This window comes from Clinocottus analis, unplaced genomic scaffold, assembly GCF_023055335.1.
Source record: "Clinocottus analis isolate CAN_PGR_092001 unplaced genomic scaffold, fCliAna1.0.p SCAF_12, whole genome shotgun sequence".
In the NCBI taxonomy this organism is placed as follows: Eukaryota; Metazoa; Chordata; class Actinopteri; order Perciformes; family Cottidae; genus Clinocottus; species Clinocottus analis.
This window is the reverse complement of record NW_027175843.1, coordinates 1950972-1960386: the sequence shown is the minus strand read 5'-3', so window position 1 is coordinate 1960386 and position 9415 is coordinate 1950972.

The window sequence follows — 9415 nt, the reverse complement described above, 5'->3', positions numbered from 1 at the left end:
AAGACTTCCTTTTAATTTAATTTCAGAATTGCCACTTTAGTCTGTTGTTGTGGTCCACATTTTAGGTCACAGCACAGGGCTGGAGGGATGAAATATTTAGCTGGCTTGTTCTTGCTTCACTCTGGGTTCCATTACTTATTCATTCTGGCCCAAAATGGTTCAATGACTTACAATCTGCACTGAAGACAGTTACCTCCCAAAGGGCAAAAACACATTGTGGGTTAGAGAAGCTTTCTCTTTCTGACTTGCTCGACTCACCAGAGACACGCTGGAGCTATTCTTCGCCAAACAGTGTTTATACATAATGAATGGAGTATATCAGAAATTAAAATGTATCAAGCCGCTTGTTTCATGTTGTGCCACCCGAAGTAAAGAGCTGTGAGCTTTTTTTTTCATACAGTCTATACAGAGCCTTTGAAAAAGTACTGACATTTATTTCACTCAGGAGGAGAAGTAAGTGCTTTTTATTTGTAATTTCTGTCACTTAACTACTACTACTTTTAAAATAAAACTCCTTCATGACAGGCTAAGGCTTTGTTTTATTGTGATTTTTCTAGCAGATTTATGTCCTAATCTTTCCAAAAAGGTGTCTTATTGACCGCTCAAGGAGGCATTTTTGGGAAATCTGGCTCATATCATGCTAAATGTTCATAGTTATGATCAAAATATCTTTTAAAAGTTATACATTATAGATATACCGACTTCGCTGGACAAATACATACAATAAACACAAGTATTGTAATTCATTTGAGGTTTCCTACAACGACTCGAACACAGGGAAAAAGAAGGTCCAGAGCCAAAACTTCAACTTTTCATCCGGCGTCATCATGAGGTCATTTGTCGGTTTAAGACTTGTGACATTCCCGTTATTTAACCGATCCTTGTGGAGGACAGCCGGCACACAAGCAACAACAAGGAGGACTTGATGGTGAGAGCGCGCCAGCAACAGTGTTGGCTGACGACAGTTCATTACCGCCCCGCTGACGGGAACACCTCCTGAAACCGCACCACGTGCTGTATGTTCATCCACCATCGCTGACGCTACACCGACAGAGTCATGGAGAAGCGGTGGAGGTGTCACAGCTTCCAACATAACGCAGTCCCCACGGCGCGAGATGCAAAAGGGCTCCGGTGCCAGAGAGAGACTCGAGTGTGAGAGATTCTGAATATACTTACAAGATAAAAGCGAAGGATTGCAACAACAACACAAAAAGGTGTCCCCCCCCGCAAATCGACACAGATCATGAATTAGGTGTTTACTTGCTAGAACTTGACGACTAAAACTGCTCTGTTTTCCTTCACGCGCTGTTTCCTGCTTTCTCTCGCAACTAACACAGCCGAATAATCACAGGTCACATGACACACGGAGACGTGAGGAAACCAGCGAGAGAGTGTGAGAGTGTCACTTAGTATTGAAGTTTTAAACGGCAGGTTGTCTTGATGTGGTATGAATGGTCCAGTAACAGTGTGGGCACTTCTATCCGCGACTCCAGCGCTTACAATGTGGATCTTACTGTCACACACATGACAAAAAGTAAAAGCAGTACACCCCAACTGTATCATTATTTTTATTCTAGTAACTTCAGCCCAGACTTCAACAGGCCCTTCAACGGCTGGTTGACGTTTGGTGTACACAAACAAGTTAATCAGACCGCCATGCAGGCAGCTCTGTGAGGCCATACTTAGACGCAGCAGTGCTTTTGAGCTACATGCTAACGTTAGCATGCTAACATGCACACAATGACTCGTTAGCAGTCATAATGTTTACCGTGTTCTCCTTTTTCGAAGAAAAGTCACAGCTTCTAAAGTAAGAGAAGTTCGTCTTCAATGGACCATGAACGTCTGTACAAAATGTAACAGCAATTCATCCTGTAGTTTTCTTAGATATTTCTAAATTGACGTTGTCATAGTCACGCTGCTAAAGAGGCGAAACGTCAATTTGACTGAATCCTTTTTTCATGCACTCTATATATGAATACACTGTGTATGAGCGTGTATATGTTCATTAAATGAGACATTGTGCTTGTACTCTGTGAAGCACGCTTTTACATGAGCAATTATTCCAATATGCAGAATGAAGTTCTAGCGATCACATAGATGCACCAGAAGTCCTTCTTTACAATACTGTTTTTTTCAAATTGTTGAAGATGTGGCTGCACAGTAAGCTCTTAGTTTGAATTTTGCAGCATCTCATGAACAACTGAGAGACCTTTCAACCAGCTAATCAATAAAAAAAGAAAAAAAAGTGCTTTACCGTGCATGAGGAGCTCTTTCCTATCGCTTCTTTTCTTCGATGAATTCCTGCACATTGTCACTCAGTAATTGCATGAGAGCTACTTGACCTTTTGAAGGAATAAGTTATGTGCCTTCGCTGTGTTTTGCAGACTTGTATTAATGAACTCAAACAGAGAGCCCTTTGCCTCCTATCTAAATGTCATCGGACATCATGAAACACTGGGGAAACTCCGAACCATGCTCAAGGACTTTTAAAACAAGTTTTTGTTTTCTTTCTTTCCCCCCCAACTGTGAGGAAGCAGTCTGGTCTTTAGACTAGAGGATGCTCTGGCTGCCTGAGGCATAAGCCAATAATCTGCTGCTCAGGGCCAGCATGCAAATTACAACGTGAACTCTTGACGGCTGTTCAGTTTTTGGGCCAATTTCCAGAAAAGGGATTTGGCCGAGCACTAAAAAAAAATAGAAAAAAAGGTCAAATGCTCCACAGGGAACCTTTGAGGTAATATTTCAACATTATGGGAAATACACACGCTGGTAGTTGAGTCAAGTAAGTAAGCGAGAAATGATATTTCCCAAAATGTTGGCATGACATAATCCCGAAAACATTCTAAAATGAGGAACAATCAATGTTTAATGATTATTGCTTTAAATAATTTTGAATTACGTGGATGTAATTATTGGAATAATCTAATTCATATTCCAATTATTGGGTTATTTCAATTATTCATATTCCAATTAGAAAGCTGTCTTTTTATGTCCTGTATTATTTCCTGAATGTATTTTTAAGGGCGATACTCGTTTTCCCTCCAGCCCAGAAAAATTCCCACCTCATCTCTTCCCATATGCTGGAGTCTCATGTGACGTCGGCATGTCATGTGACTTTCATAACCTTTTGACTTTTTGATCTTCTGTTCCCAGATCTCTGAGCGTCACATGCGTTAGCCGCTTTTGTTCAGGATGAAAGGGAAGACGCATTCCTCGCGCACTTTTCCCACCGGTTCCATGACAGATGAAGAATGAAACACGGCCGGCTTATTGAATAACCGCATCGACGCTCGTGGCTAAGTATGCTTGTGATCTCTCAAATTAAACTGATGGATCGTGACGGCACGTGGCAAAACGGATTTGTGATGTCGGGGTAGAGGCTCGCCACGGCCGTCAGACCAACGGCTCCCATAACAAATGTGACGGGGAAATTCGGAAAATTATGATAATGATTGGGTAGTGTAATAAAATCTGTATATATCAAATCACCTTTTGTATTGCCATGCCGGCGCTGCGGGCCATCGTCGACTATGGAGGAACGTGCAATAGGAGTGATTGTGTGTAAAAGGATTTTTTATTTTTCCCAGGAAGAAAGAAATGATAAAAATGAAGAATTCCCATGCGAGTGAAATATAAATGTCAGCATTTATTTTTGTCACGGTGTGTGAGCTGCTATTCTTACTCCTCGTGATGACTGCCGTATACCTGGAAGATATGAAAGACTCAAGGAAAGGTTTCTATATTACATAACGGGGTCTTTTTGGTTTTGATAACATGTGACGGGGGAAATAAAATGCACGCTATGGTGTTGTCTGTGGGTCTGTAGGCATGTTGCAGAGGGGAAAAAAAGAAAAAGTAGAACAATAGCAAATGATGAAGGGAGCAGGAGGGGATGAAGAGTGACACCCAGGATGTATGCTTCATCTCATCGACACGTCTGGTACATTTTTCTGCGTGACCTCCCGAGAAACCATGTGCACACGCAGATGTCAAGGTGCAAAAGAAAGAGCTGGTGGAGGAGGAAGAGTGTAGAAACGCTCTCTGCAGGTCCACTGCTGTGCATTTGTGTATTAAAGGTGCTAAATTCGCTAATGAGAGTGCTGCAAACTACTATATAAATACATTGTGACGTCAAGCTGAGCAAATAATGAAGTCTCTTTCTCTCTATCTGGCGTTCAGCGTCCTGACCGAGCTCATACGTGACGTCTGGGTAACGAAAACAGGTCTACATTGTGTTGTCCTAGTATTTTTTTATTTTTTTATTTGTTACCTTAAGTTTGTTGTAATTCTGTGTTAGGAGGACCGAGCAGAATAAGCTTTTCATTGTGTAGAATAACTGTCTGTCATCTGTGCTTATGACAGTAAAAACATCACTTTTCTCTCGGCGACATCATTCACAAGGTCATCGGTTGACACGGAAGCAACATTATATTTTGTGGACATTACATCTGCAACCTCATTACCAATGCACAGATGACTAACTTTGCATATGGAATACATGCATTTGTTGTTGTTGTTGTTGTTGTTGTTGTTGTTGTTGGTGTTGTATCATTGACTGCGGCTGCACGGCTGTCCGTGCTGAAGTCTTCCTCCGTGTTCAAGACGCTGTGGCCTTGTGGTCACGTGTAAAAAGGCTTATGGTTATTGTGTTGGTTGGTCTTCGGCAAAATTCAATTAAAACCTATTAAATGGCAATTTCCTGTTTTCTAAGCTCCGCCCACATATTGAACAAGCTCCGCTTCAGCACCGGGATGGAACACACCATGACGCCCATAAAGGAGCTGTTTTTTTTTAGCAGATCCGCACTGCAGCAGACGTTTAGAGATGTTCCATTGACTTATAAACAAGAAGAACAAAATGTCCAGGACAGAGTACGTTCTCTTCTCACCGGGCAGAATACAGAGCATAATGTCGCCAAATTCCTCCTCTCATCTCGGTCACGTCACCGAGAGCAAATGAAATACATTTCACTTTGATCGACCCTCGCGTGTAGACATGAGATTTTGAACACCTTTGAAATGATGTTTCTCCGCAGGGAGCCTGTGAACGTGCCCGATTTCTTCCCTGTAAGATCTCAGACTGGGAGAAATAGCAACAAAGCTGGTATTGACAGGAGGAGCTGCGGCTGAATTTAAGAAAATGTCAGGGCTGTCAGGAATCAAATGCACTCCTCTGTGCTTGAAGAAAGACAGGAGTTAGCTTGTAAGAGTAATGTTCTTTTGTTGTGAGCAGAAATCAGCCCGTGCTGCACGTGAAGGAGCCGTGAACATACAATACCTTCAGTACCTGTTCATGTAGTTTATGGTTATCAAAAAAGACAGGGTGCCAATTTTTGTTTTCTTCTTTTGTCTGCGTTCCTTTAAAGTTTCCGTCGTGCGATTTCAGGCTTAAGCCCAGGTTCAGCTATGCATCAACGCCGATTAAACACACACACCCTGTCCTCATTTTGCTGCCCTGGAGACACATGCAGGTCGGTTAACACTGCGGTCGTTAACACCGCTGCAAATGAATCCCGTCGTTGCTGGTTGTGTTGATGCGGGGCGTCACTGAGGTGCTGGCCACACGAGCTTTAAGAGGTCATAATATGTCATGCTGACACTCGGCGGCCAAATGAAACCTGCCAATCTGCAGAGCATAATTACACACCTGGTCCAGCCAGCTGTCTACAGCTGTGGAGTTGCAGAGTGTGTGCGTCTGCACATCAGGAGTCAAGGAGAGAAGAGGAGGCGCGGTGCAGCTGAAGCTAAGGCATCAAACAGTCATTATTTTACATAATAAGTGGAGTGGGGTTTCGCCCCAAAAAGGTTAATGGTGGAAAAAGAAAAGGTGACATCGGATCACCGTCATCATTTCTGTGCATGTTGAATATTAATACTGTGAAGTAGTCCCTTCTACCTCATCAGTGGATAATGATACGGACCAACAGCAAGCCTAATGGAGATCGCTGGGCGCTCTCCCTCTGCTCCCATCGATCCACAGTGTGTGAGCCGGACGGGGTGGCTGTTGCTTGGCGATCGGAGTCGTAATTGTGTGTGTGTGTGTGTGTGTGTGTGTGTGTGTGTGTGTGTGTGTGTGTGTGTGTGTGTGTGTTATATAGCTTTGGCAAAGTACAACAAACCTGAGGGGAAACAAGCAAGTGCACTCGCCTTTCTCCAACCTCCACCCAATTAAAGGGAATGAAAAATCCATGAAGGCTCATTAGATGGGTTTACAGGTGGCTAATGAGCTGATATTTAAAACTTGTCACCCCCCCCCCCCCGTCCCCCTCCTCCCTCTTCACCTCCCCACTCTCCCTCTCTCCCTCTCTTTTCTCTGTCTTTGGCTGCCCTCCAGGACAGAGCACCAGCGAGTCTGCTGGGGTCCCAATATTGCTCTGCATCAGCAAGATGTCAGCCACACACACACACACACACACACACACACACACACACACACACACACACACACACACACACACACACACACACACAGACTGAATATCCCCAATGCCTACTTCCATCTTGTTGAAGGACCCATTCGATATGGACGACCTTTGAGATTCAACATTGGCTCCGGTGATAAAATAAGGTGTACGACTCGAATGTACTATTTCACTCGTGGTGGGTAATTATGCACACGATGGCTGTTCACGCCCGTGTGGCCTCAGGCAGGTGTGTAAAGTTGTACTTGTTGTCCTCATTGAGAATCACCTCACCCTTTTCACGGGGGCCATTTCAGCAGGAGCGCGACGCCTCGTCTCTCACGCCGGGCGTCGCTTCGTGGGCTAAAGCGGCGTCAGGTGTAGCCTGCGGACCGTAACCACGCTCGTTGCAGTGCAGGAAATATCACCTCAGTGATCTGCAGCAAGGGGCATTTCAACTGGAAATGGCTCCCCATGCCGAGGTGTGTGTGTGTGTGGAGGGCCGGGGCTGAGTCCAGCTCATGATTCAATGCGGTCGTTGGGACTTTTCATCCTCCGTCTGCCGGGCCGGTGCTGGCTACATGACAGTGAAAGCCACAATGGCTCTTCCAGCGTTGCTTTACGACTGGCAGGGACCTCGAGCGCTAAGTGGGAACGCGGCTGCCAATCGCTTGATATTAACCTCTGTGATCAGGAGGGACGGACGACGTGGGACCTGGAGACGGTAGGAGCTGAGGAGGTGAGGAGCTGATGAGGTGAGGAGGTGAGGAGCTGAGGAGGTGAGGAGCTGAGGAGGTGAGGAGCTGATGAGGTGAGGAAGTGAGGAGCTGAGGAGCTGAGGAGCTGAGGAGGTGAGGAGCCAAGGAGGTGAGGAGCTGAGGAGGTGAGGAGCTGAGGAGGTGAGGAGCTCATGAGGTGAGGAAGTGAGGAGCTGAGGAGGTAAGGAGCTGAGGAGGTGAGGAAGTGAGGAGCTGGACACGACTGGAGCGAGGACAACAGAAACTAGAGGCAGCCAAGTTATGCTCCACTACACACACACACACACACACACACACACACACACACACACACACACACACACACACACACACACACACACACACACAGTATGTGTATATAGTGTTTTAATAGAATTATGTTATGACTGCTTGCTTATGATAAAGATGCAACTTTCATTCGAAGAAAATATTATTTTGTTATTTTAAGTTTATATTCATAATTTCTGGGCATGTTGAATGGTGATTTAAAAAAAACATAAAACACAGAATATGCTGACTATCTTCTCCCAGAGCTTTCACACACATCTCACAACCTGTTGACATTAAACCAGGAGGCCTCTGTGTGCTTCAGAGAATCGTGGGAAATGAAGTGAAACTCAAGGTCTTGTGTAATATCCACTTGTGGCCACAGGGGTCGCTGTTTCACCAAAGTGACACAGTCTTGCTCGTCTCTTCATGCTTGTTCTCATTTTTCTGCACGAGGCCCTCACACACACGTACAACCCAACGATCACAAAGCACTTCCTCATGATGTTCACGTGATGCCTTCAGCCACGACCATTTTGAGTTGGTAGCCAGTTCTTTACCGCCCCAAGGTTCAAATAATGTCTGCCAACAGTGGTGGGAGTCAAAATGTTATGTATTTCAAGAGTTATATGACCCATAACAGGAGCCAGATGTGGGTGGAATTTGGATTTCAGTTATTAATTTAGGCACAAATCCATGTCCAAATCCAAATCCAACTATTCTGGAGATGATGTACTTAATCTCAGGTAATTTTTCATCTAGATTAAGCTTTACATTGCACTAGTGCCCTGATATCTGTCTACTCTCCGAGCAATATAAATACCCAAATATGTATTTAGTATTAAACTAGAGCCTGGGCTTTTTAAAAGAGTGTATACCTTTCACACAGACGGCACCAGCCTGACTATGTGATAGTGTGTTGGCATAGTCATCACATTTATTTATTAACTTTGTACAAAATCAATAAAGGTATTGCAGAAAAGCACAAAGTGTAAAGTTAGCAGTCAAATGTGTCTTCATGTTAATATGAAAAAATGATGCAAAAATAAACCTTTTTTTAAATCAATTGTATACTTAAAAACGACATTTTAACTCAAAGGAACTCAATATTTCAAAATATATCTCCTCTTTTCTCTTAAATGAAACCTGCAACACAACTGACAGTAAACAATAACAACAATAACACACGTTCGTAGCATTTATAGTTTACATTAAGACTAGAAAGTGTATCTCAAACGATGATTGTATAATAAAATGATCAAGATATGGGTGATTTTGGCAAACCTGAAGACACTTGTTGTGTATGATGAAACAAAAGTAAACAGTTTGAAGCGGCGGTTGCGTCAGACTTTCTCTTGTCGGATCGTAAAAGGTCCTAAAACACAGATTGAGTTTGTGATTGTAATCTCAGTCAATGTTGTCTAATTATTGTGAATGTCTCCTCACACACAGTGCAAGAGTCTACACCTCTACAGTTCATGGGCTATAAGTGTGTCTTCAATCAAAACTTTGGTGAGTAAATAAGGAACATGCAGACACGTAAAGTCAGATGTCCTAGTCTAAAATATCTTCTTTCTCTCTCCATTTTGTCTTCATTTGGGTCAAATTGCTTTACACCTACTGCTTTCTATCTTTTACTTTTTATGTTACTTTATGATATTTTCTCTCCATTTAACTTCATATTGGTGTAATTGACTAGTTTTATTTCATTGCAATGCAGACTTTTCTTTTGTTCTTGTTTAAACCACCTTAAGTACTTTTGTTGATTTAGTGTATTGTTTATATTACTTTACATACGCAGCAGATTTGTGACATATTGATGTGGAAAATAAAAACTAAACTATACTAAAACTGGAGTTTAAGACATTGTTGTGTTTTACTTTAACGGCATAAAACGATCCAGTAAAGTTTCAGAGTAACAAGGGTCATGAGCTCAGCTTCCTGTATGATTGCCACGAGATATAAAATAAAAAAGAGAGGGCGTATTTGT